We start from the raw sequence: 13,791 nt of genomic DNA on the forward strand, positions 1-13,791 counted from the left end.
TAAAAATGTGTTTTTCTGGGGTGTTCCCAGAAAACCCCAAGGCACCATGCTTCCTTATGGGCCACATTACTTCTTTGCACTTCCTGCCACCTCCCCCCCCCCAACATCCTATCCCCCACTTATTCTCAATACTGTTGTTTGAGTGATTTCCATAAAATCAAAGTCACAGCATGTCATTTCTTCTGCTAACCAGGAGGGCCTCCAAGGTGGATCCCCAGGTACCTCTCTGCCTGACCTCCTGCAGTATTTCCTCTCAATCCCTACACTCCAGCCACACTGACCTCCTTGCTGATCCTTAAATAGGCCAAGTACACCCCCTTCTTCAGAGCCTTTTTACTAATGTTGTTCTGCCTGGAATATTCTCCCCTAGATTGCTACATTGCTAATTACATAATCTCCACAATAACTAAAGAGAAAACAACCACTTGAATATTTCCTATTTGTGTTTGCTAAAATATTAGTCAGTTTTAATGGTCATCCTATATTTCTACATATCACATCCCAAAGAAATGATGAATGAATAAAAAGCAAGCCTTGCTTGCAGAAAAGAGTTAACCTGGCAGGTCTGACACTGTTATCCTTAAAAATGACCTGCTTACAAGTTTGGCCCTTGGCTGGCATCTGACAATTGTATTTCAGGGTTGTTCCTGCCATTCCTAAATGATTAAGAACAGCTCATTGTGCCTAAACTGCTTTTACAAACAATGTGGTTTCCTTCTGGGAGCCTGGAATTTTGATATGAACTATGCAGGGAGTGTCTATGTGACTCACTCCCTGGACACCCAGGCTCAGGTACGCTTCCCTGGTAGACCTTTCACGTTTGATGCTGGAGGAATTAAGCACGTACTGTGTAGCTCCCCACAGGGGAAGACTCTTGGAAGCTTGTTCTGGTTTACTCTGGACATTGCCCTGTGCAGCTCTTTCCCTTCGCTGATTTTGCTTCATATCTTTTCACTGCAATAAATCATGAGTATGACTACATGCTGAGTCTTGTGCATCCTCCTAGGAAATCACTGAACCTGAGGATGGTCTTAGGAACCACTAATGCACATGTTTTTAAAACCTTTATTATAAAATATATTTTTTCTAGCAAGACACATAAGAATTTGTTACTCTATCTAAGAATAAATTTTGATTTAGTAAATCAAAAGAGTAATTTTGTTTAAAAATAGAGGGCTTTAGAAAGAATACTAAAATAATATATATATCAAATCATAATGTAAGGGAATTAATTTATTTTGTTTATGATATTCTAGAGATTTAGTTTCTTAAAATGGCTATTTTCCTGAAATAACCTAGACCAATAAAGAAAGAAAAAACCAAAACTGGATTCTTGTCCCAGCTCTGTCTGTGAATGAGAGGCATGGTTAGAATTTTTATGTGTCTCAGAGTACTAACATTTAGTGACTATGACATCCATGATGGTTATTACTCACCACCTCTGAATGTGGCCAACACAGAAAATTATTGAAATGACACCACAAGACAAAGCAGCATTCTTTTTATGGATTTCTATGTAATTCCTCTTCCTGATACCTTTTGTCAGATAATAAAGGTGACTCTTGTTGAAGATATTAAGAAATAAAGAGAATAAAGATGTGTGGGTTTTAATATGTATATACACTAAACACACACATACACATATATATTCATTATATATATGTACATATTTAAAGATGTTATGCTTATATAGTGGAATAACATATTTCAAGGAAGTTAAATTCCTAAGTCTAAGTCTCAGTTGAAAATCGTATGTAGTCAAAATTATGTTTGAAATTCTCTTTGATCACCATAAAATCTCTATGATATTATATATATTGTACATCTCTCAATAACTACAATATAAGATTCACTCTGCACTGGAAAGTTTGCTCCTTGTCTGAGTAGCACCAAGTGAAGTTGTTCATTTGCATTTAGGATTGATGTATATATGAAATATATTTTTCTTTCTCTATCTCTTTTCCCCCTGAGTGCATTTAGTTGAATTAGAGTACATTGTGCACAGGTATGTTAAACTACATGCTAGTAAGTAATACTTAGTTTAGCTACAGAAATAATTGCATTTCATATGTGTATAGTTGCATATCCCTTATTCCAGGTAGTGGAGTTCTGGTCTACCCCAACATTCTGTGCACTTTGTCTACACCAGAAGTTTCCCAAGCATGCCCTCTCCTTTCCCAACTTTTATTACCTTTGTTAATGCTGTCCGCCTCACTGCTCCCTCTTCTCTGCTTGTTTGCCATTCCTAAAACCCAGTTTATGTGCCCTGTAAGCTACAAAGTATGCCCTGGTTTTTTAAAATGAAATAACTAACACCGAATAGCAAGAGTAGAGCGTATATGGTTAAGAGCACAAGCTCTAGAGCCAGACTTCCTGGGTTCAAATCTTGACTTTTCCATTAACTGGCTGTGACCTTGGAAACCACTTACCCTTTCTGTGTCTTTGTGTCCTTACCTCTAAATTGGGTGCAACAGAGGTACATACCCTGTGGGGTTTCTATGACGATCAAAAGTGTCTCTGGTATAAAACACTTAGAAGACTTCCTGGCACTCAGTGAGCTCTTGATAAATGTTAGTTATTACCAACTCCACTGTACTGAAGACATTGCATAGTGTAGTATAATTATTTGAACGTTGTATCCTTCCTTTACTAGAAAATGCATTTCTAGAGGAAAGTTGTTTTTATATATGAAACTAACACATTATCTTATTTTACACATTGTATATACTCAGTGTATGCTTCTTGGACTGATTTAAAAATACATTAGGCTTTGAGAAGAAGTTGATAAACTTTCAAGATTGTTTAGTAATTTATTATATATAAACTAAAGGCAGAAGAATTTTTGAAGGAAAAGTGTGTAAATTGTACTCTAAAATATTTAAAATATCAACATGGAAAAAGGGGGAAATACTTGCAACTACAGTGAAAGTGAGGTAATATGGTATGTATTATAGAAACAAATATATTTCTAAAAAGGACTCATATATCCAAGGGCATAGTCAAGTGTCGCTAATAGGCAATTAAAAAAGAAGCTCAATGGAAAGTTAAACTTATGGAAAGTTGTTTATCCTCAATAATGATTAAAAAGCAAGTGAAATAAGTAGTAATTTACATTTATCAGATGAGCAAACAATGACAACTGCAGTGTCCATTGATATTGAGAAAGTGGTGAGATGGCCATTTTCATTCATGGTTATGGGGCATTAGTTGCTACATATATTCTGTAGAACATTGAAAATGTGCTTCAAAGTCTTTAAAAATATGAATGCCCTTCCATTTCTACTTTGTGTCATCAGGAAAATCAGACCATTTCCTGTGTATGAATCTGGATATCCATTACATCATTGTTCACTATAGAAAAAATTCTATTATCTGTTGACTACCAACTGGTAATTATTCTACATCCATATAATTACTAATGCATAGACGTTGGTCATTAAATGGATGTACAATTACTGTTTTGATATAGGAAGATCCTTATGACATGTTGGTAATTGAAAGAAATTGTTTACAAAATAAGGTATACAGTCCAAATTCAATTTTTGTTCAAAAATTATATTTATGTACAACTTTAGAAATACCTTTAGAAAGTTAAAAACTAATTATTAGAGCCCTACCCCAATCGGGATTGTGGGATGAGACACTCCAGGGTTCCATGCCCCCACAGAACATTTGAACTACTAGCACGACTGGTAGAAACACCTTTCTTAAAGCTCCAGGAAAACAGTTAAAAGGATTATACTAACAGGACGAATGCCAAGTCAAGAAAAAGACAATTTAGAAATGGTAGGATCTTGTGGCGCCCTTGCTGACCCCACCCCCACCCTCTCACTGGCTCTGCACAGAGCTTACCCATACTCCCAGTGTGGGTCCCTGGTCCTGGTTCCAGAGGGAGAAAAGTAACCGCCATGCACATACTGGGAGCATGTTTAACTGTGCCAGTCTGTCAGGTGGCAAATTGAGGGACTACACCAGGACACTCATTACACACTTACCATCCCAGAACTTGCCCTGAGCATACATGAAGCTCACAAAACCCAAAACTCTTCTATAGATGGCTACAGAGCAGTCAAATCACAGCTGCTTGGGGCAAAGGCTGCAGGGCATACAGGGCAGTGTCAAAGACTGTGAGGAAACACAGTTTCCTAGGGGAATGAAGATATTCAGATACCAGTAAATGAGGGAGTTCCTAGGGCTAATAGCCATATGCCCAGGACAAGATGCATGTATAGAAAACACCATGAATACCTACATGATTTTGCCTGGAACCATTCTCTAAAGGAAAGGACTTACATAGACCAATCTGCAAAAACTGGAAACAGTGTTTTTGTTTTTGGGTTTTTTTTTTTTTTTTTATCCTCTGCCATCCAAGGAAATCTCTGTCATAACACTGGCTGGATACAAGCTTAATGAACAGATACCTCAGAGTTGAAATTCCAGAGAAAACACATTAAAATACCAAAATGTCCTGGTTGCAACAAAAGATTATGAAACGTACAGACAAATGGGAAAGGATGGCCCATGCAAACTAGATTAAGGCATTAGAAACCACTAATGAAGACCAGACCTGGACCAATGAGATAAAGACTTTAAAAACACAGTTCTACCAAATATCAAAGAAGAGCTGTGAAGAAAAAAATAGACAAGAGAGAGAAATTGTGCCTTCAGAGTAAATTCACCAACATATTCCGATACCTAGACATCAGCAAAAAATTACAAGCCATAAGAAACAGAAAGAGATGGCCCAGGCAAAAGAACAAATCAAATATCCTAAAGAGGTACAGAATTTAAGACAATCAGTGATAATCACACAACTCTCCTAAATCCCTTCAAAGAATTTAAAGAAGATATGACTAAAGAAATAAAGGATATTAAGAAGACACTTGGAGAACATAAAGAACAATTTTAGGGCCTGCAAAGAAAAGTAACAGACCTTATGAGAATGAACGACACAATGAATGAGATTAAAGGGGGAAATGGTAAATACAAATGAGTTTTTATGGCTAAGTGATTTCAAAGTGAGTTGGGAGGCCATTCCAGAGGTTAGACTTATGCACATCTCAACAGGACCTCATAGCCTGCCACAGTAAATAGTGTCTTAAGTGACAGGGCTCCTGAGGACCCTAGAGATATCCAGACACTATAAGCAGGGCAGACAGCTCAGGAGTTTGATGGCCTGCCAGTGGGCCTTACCTTGCAATTTATGCTCCCCAGTGTGACGAGTTGGACTCATTTACGGTTTCCCTACACATGGCTCTTCTGCCCCTTCTCTTTGAACCTGTAGTTAGTACTATATTTGCTAGGTCTGTGTCCAAGAGACTTAAATCTTTGGTCCATCCATGTGCCTCTTGAGCCCTGAAGCTTAGCAGAGTTGCAACACCTACTCTCTAGTTTATTGGACTCACCCAGGACAACTTACAAGTTGATAATGATGGACAATGCCCATCCCAAGGAACAGAGAGAGTCTGCAACTTCAAGTAAGACAGTTGCATCCATCTGCCCCATGAGATCTAAGCCTCCTCTCAATTAGAGGCAGAGTGGGCATCACCATCCCAAAACCTCAGGATTGGGGAATGAGCAATGGACTAAAATAGACTTACTATTATTCTACTATAGACTTATTGTTATTCTAGCAATGGAAGAACTTTTATCATTGATGTGGAGGCAGTGGCCACCAGAGGCTCTGAAGGGAGGGAGAGGGAATAATAGGTGTAATACGGGGGCATTTTTGGGACATTGGAATTGTCTTGCATGTTGTTGTAATGATGGATACAGGCCATTATATATTTTGACATAAATTACAAAATTGCATATGACAGAGTATATGTAAACTATAATCTGCAGTTGGTGGCAGTGCTTCAATATGTGTTCATCAACTGTAACAGGTTTACCACTCGAGTGAAGGATGTTGTTAATGTGGGAAAGTGTAGGAGGGAGAGGGAGTGGGGTTTATGGAAATCCTCTATATTTTTTATGTAACATTTATGTAATCTAATGTTTCTTTTAAAAAATAAATTTAAAAAGTCTTCAAAGGCACATAGCAGATTTGACTGGCTTGAAGACAGAATTAGTGATTACAAAGACAGAACATTTTAACTAGAAAAGACAGGAGAACAGAAAGAGAAGAGAATGGAAAAAATGGAACAGAGTCTCAGGGAATTGAATGACAATGTGAAATGCACAAACATCCACATTATTGGTGAATGTTTCTCCAGAAGGAGAAGAGAATGGGAAAGGGGGAGAAAGAATATTTGAGGATATAATGACCAAAAACTTCCCAACCCTTATGAAGGACATCAACGTCAAAATCCAAGAAGGACAACACACCCCAAACAAAATAAATCCAAGTAGACCTATCCCGAGACACCTACTATTCAGAATGACAAATATTAGAGATAAAGAGAGGCTTCTGAAAGCAGCAAGAAAAAAGCAAAGCATCACATACAGGGGAAACTCAATAAGATTAAGTGCTGACCTCTTATCAGAAACCATAGAAGCAAGAAGGAAGTGATATGAGGTATTTAAGGAACTGAAAGAGAAAAACTGCTAGCCAAGAATTCTGTACCAACACCACTATCCTTTAAAAATGAGGGTGAGTTCAAAGACTTCACAGACAAATGAAAACAGATAGAATATGTTACCAAAAGACCAGATTTACAAGAGATACTAATGGGAGTGCTGCAGCCTGAAAGGAAAAAGCAAGGGCAAGAGATCTGAAGAAGAATTTAGAAATGAAGATTATTATAAAGGGTAAACTAAAGACTATAGAACAATATGATAACAGAGATCTGAAGGACAAAATGAATGAAGTAAGTAATGCCTTTCCAGTAATAATATTGAATGATAGTGACTTGAACTTCCCAATAAAAAGACATAGACTGATAGAATGGATTAAAAAATATGAACCATCTATATGTTCTCTATAAGAGACCCATCTCAGATGTAAGGACAAAATCAGGTTAAAAATGAAAAGTTGGAAAAAGGTATTCCATGCAAATAGTAACCAAAAAAGAGCTGGAGTAGTGATACTAATATCTGACAAAATAGATTTCCAATACAAAATTGTTGTAATTGATGAAGAAGATCATTTTATATTAATAAAAGGGGGTAATTCACCAAGAAGAAATAATTTTACTACATATTTAGGCACCCATTCTGAGTGCCCCAAGATACATGAGGCACACACTGGCAAAATTGAAGGGAAAGATAGATATCTCTACAATAATAATTGGAGACTTCAATACACCCGTCACTCAGTATTGGATAGAACATCTGGACAGAGAATAAATAAAGAAACAGAGAGCTTGAATTATATGATAAATGAACTAGACATAACAGACATCTATAGAGCATTGCATCCTGAAACAGCAGGACATACTTTCTTTTCAAGTGCTCATGGATCCTTCTCAAAGATAGACCATATGTTGGGTCACAAGACAAGCATCAATAAATTTAAGAAGATGGAAATTACACAAAACACTTTCTATGATCATAATGGAATGAAGCTAGAAATCAATAATGGACAGAAAAAGGGAAAATTCTTAAATATATGGAGATCAGTCAACACACTCTTAATCAGTGGGTCAAAGAAGAAATTGCAAGAGAATTCAATAAATACCTTGAGATGAATGAAAATGAGAACACAACATATCAAAACCTATGGGACACTGCAAAGGCAGTACTGAGAGGGAAATTTATAGCCTTCAATGCTTATATTAAAAAAGAATGAGCTAAAATTGAAAATCTAACCACACACCTGGAAGAACTAGGAAAAGGATAGCAAACCAATCCCAAACCAAGTTGAAGGAAAGAAATCATAGAGATAGAGCAGAAATAAATGAAATCGAGGGAATAAAAAACCCAATAGGATCAAAAAAATAAAAAGTTGATTCTTTGAGAAGATCAACAAAATGAACAAACCTTTAGGTAGACTGACAAAGAAAAAAAGAGAGAAGACACAAATAAGTAAAATCAGAAATGAGAGGGGAGACATTGCCAGTGACCCCACAGAAATGAGAGATCATAAGATGATGCTATGAATAACTGTAAGCCAAAAAACTAGACAATGTAGATGAGATGGACAAATTCCTAGAAACACACAGACCATGTACACTGAACCTAGAAGAAACAGAGGACCTCAACAAACTAATCACCAGTGAAGGGATTAAAACAGTCATCAAAAACCTACCAAAGGGAAGCGGCTGTGGCTCAATCAGTTGGGCTCCTGTCTACCATAGGGGAGGCCCTGGATTCATGTCTCGGGGCCTCCTTATGAAGGCAGGCTCACCCACACACTGTAGAGAGCTGCCGGCCTGGGTGCCGCAGAGAGCTGCCAGTCCGGAGGCTCCAGAGTGCTGCCCAGCCCACAAGCACCATGGAGTGCCACTGGCCCACAAGTGCCACAGAGAGCTTACTCAGCAAGGTGATGCAACAAAAAGGAAGACAAGCAAAAACGCAGAAGAGAGTGCAGCAAATGGACACAGAGAACAGACAGCAAGGAAGCTGGAAGGGGGGGGATAAATAAAAATAAATACAGACACAGAAGAACACACGGTGAATGGACATAGAGAGCAGGCAGCATGCAAAAAGCCACAAGGGGAGAGGGTGTTAAAAAACAAACAAACCTGCCAAGATGAAAAGCCCAAGACAAGATGGCTTCCTGGTGAACTTTACCAGTAATTCAAAGATGATCTAATACCAGTCTTTCTCAAGCTCTTCTAAAAAATTGAACAAGAAGGAATGATACCAAACTCATTCTATGAAGCCATCATCACCCTACTACCAAAACCAGGTAAAGAAATTACGAAAAAAGAAAATTACAGACCAATAACTCTAATGAATATAGATGCAAAACCTCTCAACAAAATACTTGCACACAGAATCCAAAAGCACATTAAAAGAATTATATACCATGATCAAGTGGGTTTTATCCCAGGTTTGTCTGGGTAGTTCAAAACAAGAATAAACTACATTGATAAACTGAAGAAGAAAAATCATGTGATCTCTATTGATGTAGAAAAGACATTTGACAAAACTATAGCATCCTTTTTTAAAAACAGATTTATTTATTTTCTTGTTTCCCCTCCCCCTCCCCTTTCCCCCTCCCTGCTGTTTTTGCTGTCTGTTTCCATTCACTGTGTGATCTTCTGTACGTATTTTTCTTTTTTTGTCTTCTTTTCTCATTTTTTCTCCTCTGGGATTTACCGGGATTCGATCCTAGGGACCTCTGATGTGGAAAGTGGTTCCCTGTCAGCTGCACCACTTCATATCTGGTTTCCTGGTTTCTGCTGTGCTTCACCTTGCTTTTCCCCTTCATCTCTCTTTTTGTTGTGTCATCATCTTGCTGCGTGACTCACTTGCATGGGCGCTGGCTTACTGCACAGGCACTCAGCTCGCCATGCAGGCACTGGCTCGCCACGTGGGCACTCATGTGGGCTCTCTGTTTACCACATGGGCACTCGGCTCACCACATGGGCACTTGCATGGGCACTCAACTTGCCACATGGGCACTTGCCACATGGGCACAGGCACTTGGTTCACTGCATAGGCACTCAGCTCATGATGTGGGTACTCGGCTCACCAGCAGGCATTTGGCTCACCACGTGGGCACCGGCTTGTCATACAGGCATGCTTTCTCTTCTTCTTTTTCACTTGCGCCTCATTGCTTCCCACAGCACCCTTTCTTGGTAAAAATACTTCAAAAGATAGGACTAGAAGGATACTTTCTCAAAATGGGAAAGTGCATTTATGAAAAACCTACAGCTAGCCTAGTACTCATGGTGAAGAGTGGAAGTTTTCCTGCTGAGATCAGGAACAAGACAAGGATGCCTACTGTCATCATTGTTATTTAGTATTGTGCTGATGTACTAGCTACAGCAATTAGGCTAGATAAAGAAATAAAAGGCACCCAAATAGGAAAGGAAGGAGTAAACTTTCACGATTTGCTGTTGATATGATCCTATATCCAGAATCTCCTGAAAAATCCACAACTAGATACTAGAATTAATAGAGGAGCTCAACAAAGTGGCAGGTTACAAGATTAATACACAAAAATCAATAGTGTTTCTATACACTACTGATATACAATCTGAGGAAGAAATCAGAAAAAAATTCCACTTGAATAGCTACTAAAACAATAAAATATTTAGGAATAAGCTTAACCGAGGGCATAAAGGACCTGTATTCAGAAAACTACAAATCATTGCTAAAAGAAACTGAAGAAGACAAATAAATGGAAGGACATTCCGTGCTCACAGATTGGGTAGATCAGTTCTACCCAAATTGATTTAGAGATTCAATGCAATCCCAATAAAAATCCTAACAGCCTTTTTTGCAGAAGTGGGAAAACCAATTATCAAATTTATTTGGAAGGATATGGGGCCCTGAATAGCCAAAAAGATCTTGAAAAAGAACAAAGTTGGAGAACTGTCACTTCCAGATTTTAAAACATATTACCTAGCTACAGTGGTAAAAACAGCATGGTACTGGCATAAAGATAGACACATTTATCAATGGAAATGAATTGACAACTCAAAAATAGACTCTCATATCTACAGTCAAATGATTTTTGAGAATGTTGTCAAGCCCTCCTAGCTGGGCCAGAAGAATCTCTTCAACAGAAGGTGCCAGGAAAACTGGGTAGTCATATCCAAAAGAAAGAAAGAGGACCCATATATCACACCTTACACAAAAATTAACTCAAAATGGGTCAAGGACCTAAATATTAAAGCAACAACCATAAAACTCCTAGAAAAAAATGTAGGAAAACATCTTCAAGATCTTGTAGTAGGCAAGATCCACACAAAGCAGGAGCAACCAAAGAAAAAATAGATAAATGGAACCTCTTCAAAATTAAACACTTTTTCACCTCAAAAGACTTTGTCAAAAGGGTGAAAAGGCAGCCAGCTCAATGGGAGAAAATATTTGGCAATCACATATCCAATAAAGGTTTAGTATTTATGATATACAAAGAGATCATACAACTCAACAATAAAAGGACAAGCTGCCCAATTAAAAAATGGGCAAAAGACAGTTGTCCAAAGAAGAAATACAAATGGCAAAGAAACACATGAAAAAATGTTCAGCATCACTAGTGATTAGCAAAATGCAAATCAAAGCTACAACAAGATATCATTTCATACCTATTAGGCTGACTACTATTAAAAAGTTAGAAAACTGTAAATGTTGGAGAAGATGTGGAGAGATAGGAACAATTATTCACTCTTGGTGGGAATTGGGAATGTAGAATGGTTCTACTACTGTGGAGGCTTGTTTGTCAATTCCTAAGGAAACAATATGGACTTGCCATGTGATCCAGCAATACTAGCTATATACCCAGAAGAACTGAGAGCAGAGACACAAACAGACATCTGCACACTGATGTTCATAGTGGTGTTATTCATGATTGCCAAAACATGGAAACAACTCAGGCATCCATCAACTGATGAATGGATAAACAAATTCTGGTATATATACACAATGAAATATTATGCAACAGTAAGAAGAAATGAAGTTGTGAGGCATATGACAACATGGATGAACGTGGGAGACATTATATTGAGTGAAACAAACCAGACAAAAAAGAACAGATGAAGTATGATTGAGCTATTTTGAACTAAATATATACTGTAAACTCAAGGAGTGATTACACTGAATACCATTGATTGTACTCTGTGGATGGATTAATATGTATCAATTGAAAAAAAAATGCTTAAGAAAAAATTATTTAAAAATCTATGGTTCTAAATATGCTCAATGAGCTCCAGGAAAATATGGACAAAGAAAAATAGGTAATCAGGAAAATGATAGATGATCACAAGGAGAATATCAATCAGAGATAGAAATTATGAAAAGCAATCAAACAGAGCTTATGACTATAGAAGCAGAAATTTAAAAATTCCTGGAGGAGTTCACCAGCAGATTGACCCTGGCTGAAGAAAGAATGAGTGACCTTGCAGATAATACTATTGAAATCATCTGATTCTGAAGAGCAGAAAGAAAAATAAATTTTAAAAAAGTGAACAGCACTTGAGGAAACTTGGGTATATGCATTGTGGCGATCCCAGAAGAAGAGAGGAAGGAGAAAAGAGAATATTCAAAGAACTAATGACTGAATACTTCATAAATTTAATGAAAGATAGAAATATATACATCCAAGAAATTCAGTGATGTCCAAACAGCTTAAACTCACACTGTGACATATTATAATCAAACTGTCAAATGCCAAAGCTAAAGACAATAATCTGAAGCCACAAGAGGGAAGCAACATATCATATATAGGGGAACCTCAAGAGTAAATGTCAATTTCTCATAGGAAACCATGGAAGCAAGAAGGCAGTAGGATGACAGTTTTAAAGTGCTGAAAGTGAAAATCTGACAACTAAGAAATATTTATCTGGCAAAATTGTATTTCAAAAATGAATTTGGGTCTTATTTTATGAGATATGATTAAACATTTTTTTCTTCATTTTCTTCATTATCAAGGAGACCTTGGTCATGTCATTTACCAATCTGTGCTCATTTATGTATCTTTCTGAATACTGGAGAAACAATTGAGTTTATTTTTAGGATTAAAGGTGCCTGGACAGATTTTTTAGAGTAATGCTTCCATAATTGGTTAAGCTGCTTTTTATTCTGTTATTTTAATTTTTGAAGTTGAAATAAAATTTACCTTAAAAAAATACAAAAAAAAAAAAAAATGAGGGAAAGAGTAAGATATTCCCAATTAAACAGAAGCTGAGGTATTTCATCACCAGTAGACTGGCCCTAAAACTCCACTAAGGGAAGTTATGGAGGTTGAAAGGAAAGGACACTAGACAACAAATCATAGTTGCATGAAGCAATAAAGATCTCCAGTAAAGGTAATAACATGGGTATATATAAATGCCAGTGTTATTGTAGTTTTGGTTTGTAACTCCACTTAGGCAAATGCATAAAAAGTAGTGATAAATCAATGGTTTAGGACTCATGATGTATAAACATGGAATCTGCAACAAGATCTACATAAAGATGATGGTATCGAGCATTATAGGAACATAGTTTGTATATGCTACTCAAGTTAAGCTGTTATCAAACCAAATGGGATTGTTATAGATTTAAGATGTTAAATATAAGCCCTCGGTAACTACAGGGAAAATATAGAGAATGTGCAAACTCCTAGTGACAGAAAGTAGCATACAGATGATCAGGGAAGGGGGACGGGGGCATGGGATTAATGCGTAATGGTTATAGGATTTCTGTTTGGGGTGATGGGAAAGTCCTGATGATAGTGGTAAGGATGCTGTAATACTGTGAATGCAATTAATCCCATTGAATGATACACTGGGAAATGGTTGAGATGGGAAAATCTTTGTTTTATATATATTTCCATAATTTTTTTAAAAAGCAACCAAAAAAGACTGGCAATTTGAATGCATTGCATGGTCCTGGATGAGCTCTAGCAAGGGAGGAGAAAAGACTCAAAAGGACTTCATTGGGACAGGTGAAAAAATTGGAATATAGACTGTAAACCTTGTATCAATGTTAAATTTCTTAACTTGATAACTATACTTAAGGAGGAAACATAAGAGAATATCCTTGCTCTTAGGAAATGTACATGAAAGAATTATGTGTTCAAGGAACATATTCAGAAAATCGAAAAGATAGATACGTAAGACAAAGATGATAGATAGATAGATAGATAGATAGATAGATAGATAGATAGATAGATACTGCAAATATGGCAAAATGTTAACATTGATGGTATATGGGGGGATAGCAGTATGTTGGAATTCTCTGTATGAGGTTTGTATT

General features: G+C 37.1%; 1 protein-coding gene across 3 annotated transcripts in view; it reads left to right on the forward strand.

The window, feature by feature from the left end:
* TPD52L1 (TPD52 like 1) overlaps positions 1-13,791 on the forward strand; it is a 120,736-nt gene that overhangs the window by 76,888 nt on the left and 30,057 nt on the right. The window lies entirely within an intron of this gene.

Source organism: Dasypus novemcinctus, chromosome 11, assembly GCF_030445035.2.
Source record: "Dasypus novemcinctus isolate mDasNov1 chromosome 11, mDasNov1.1.hap2, whole genome shotgun sequence".
NCBI classification, from domain to species: domain Eukaryota; kingdom Metazoa; phylum Chordata; class Mammalia; order Cingulata; family Dasypodidae; genus Dasypus; species Dasypus novemcinctus.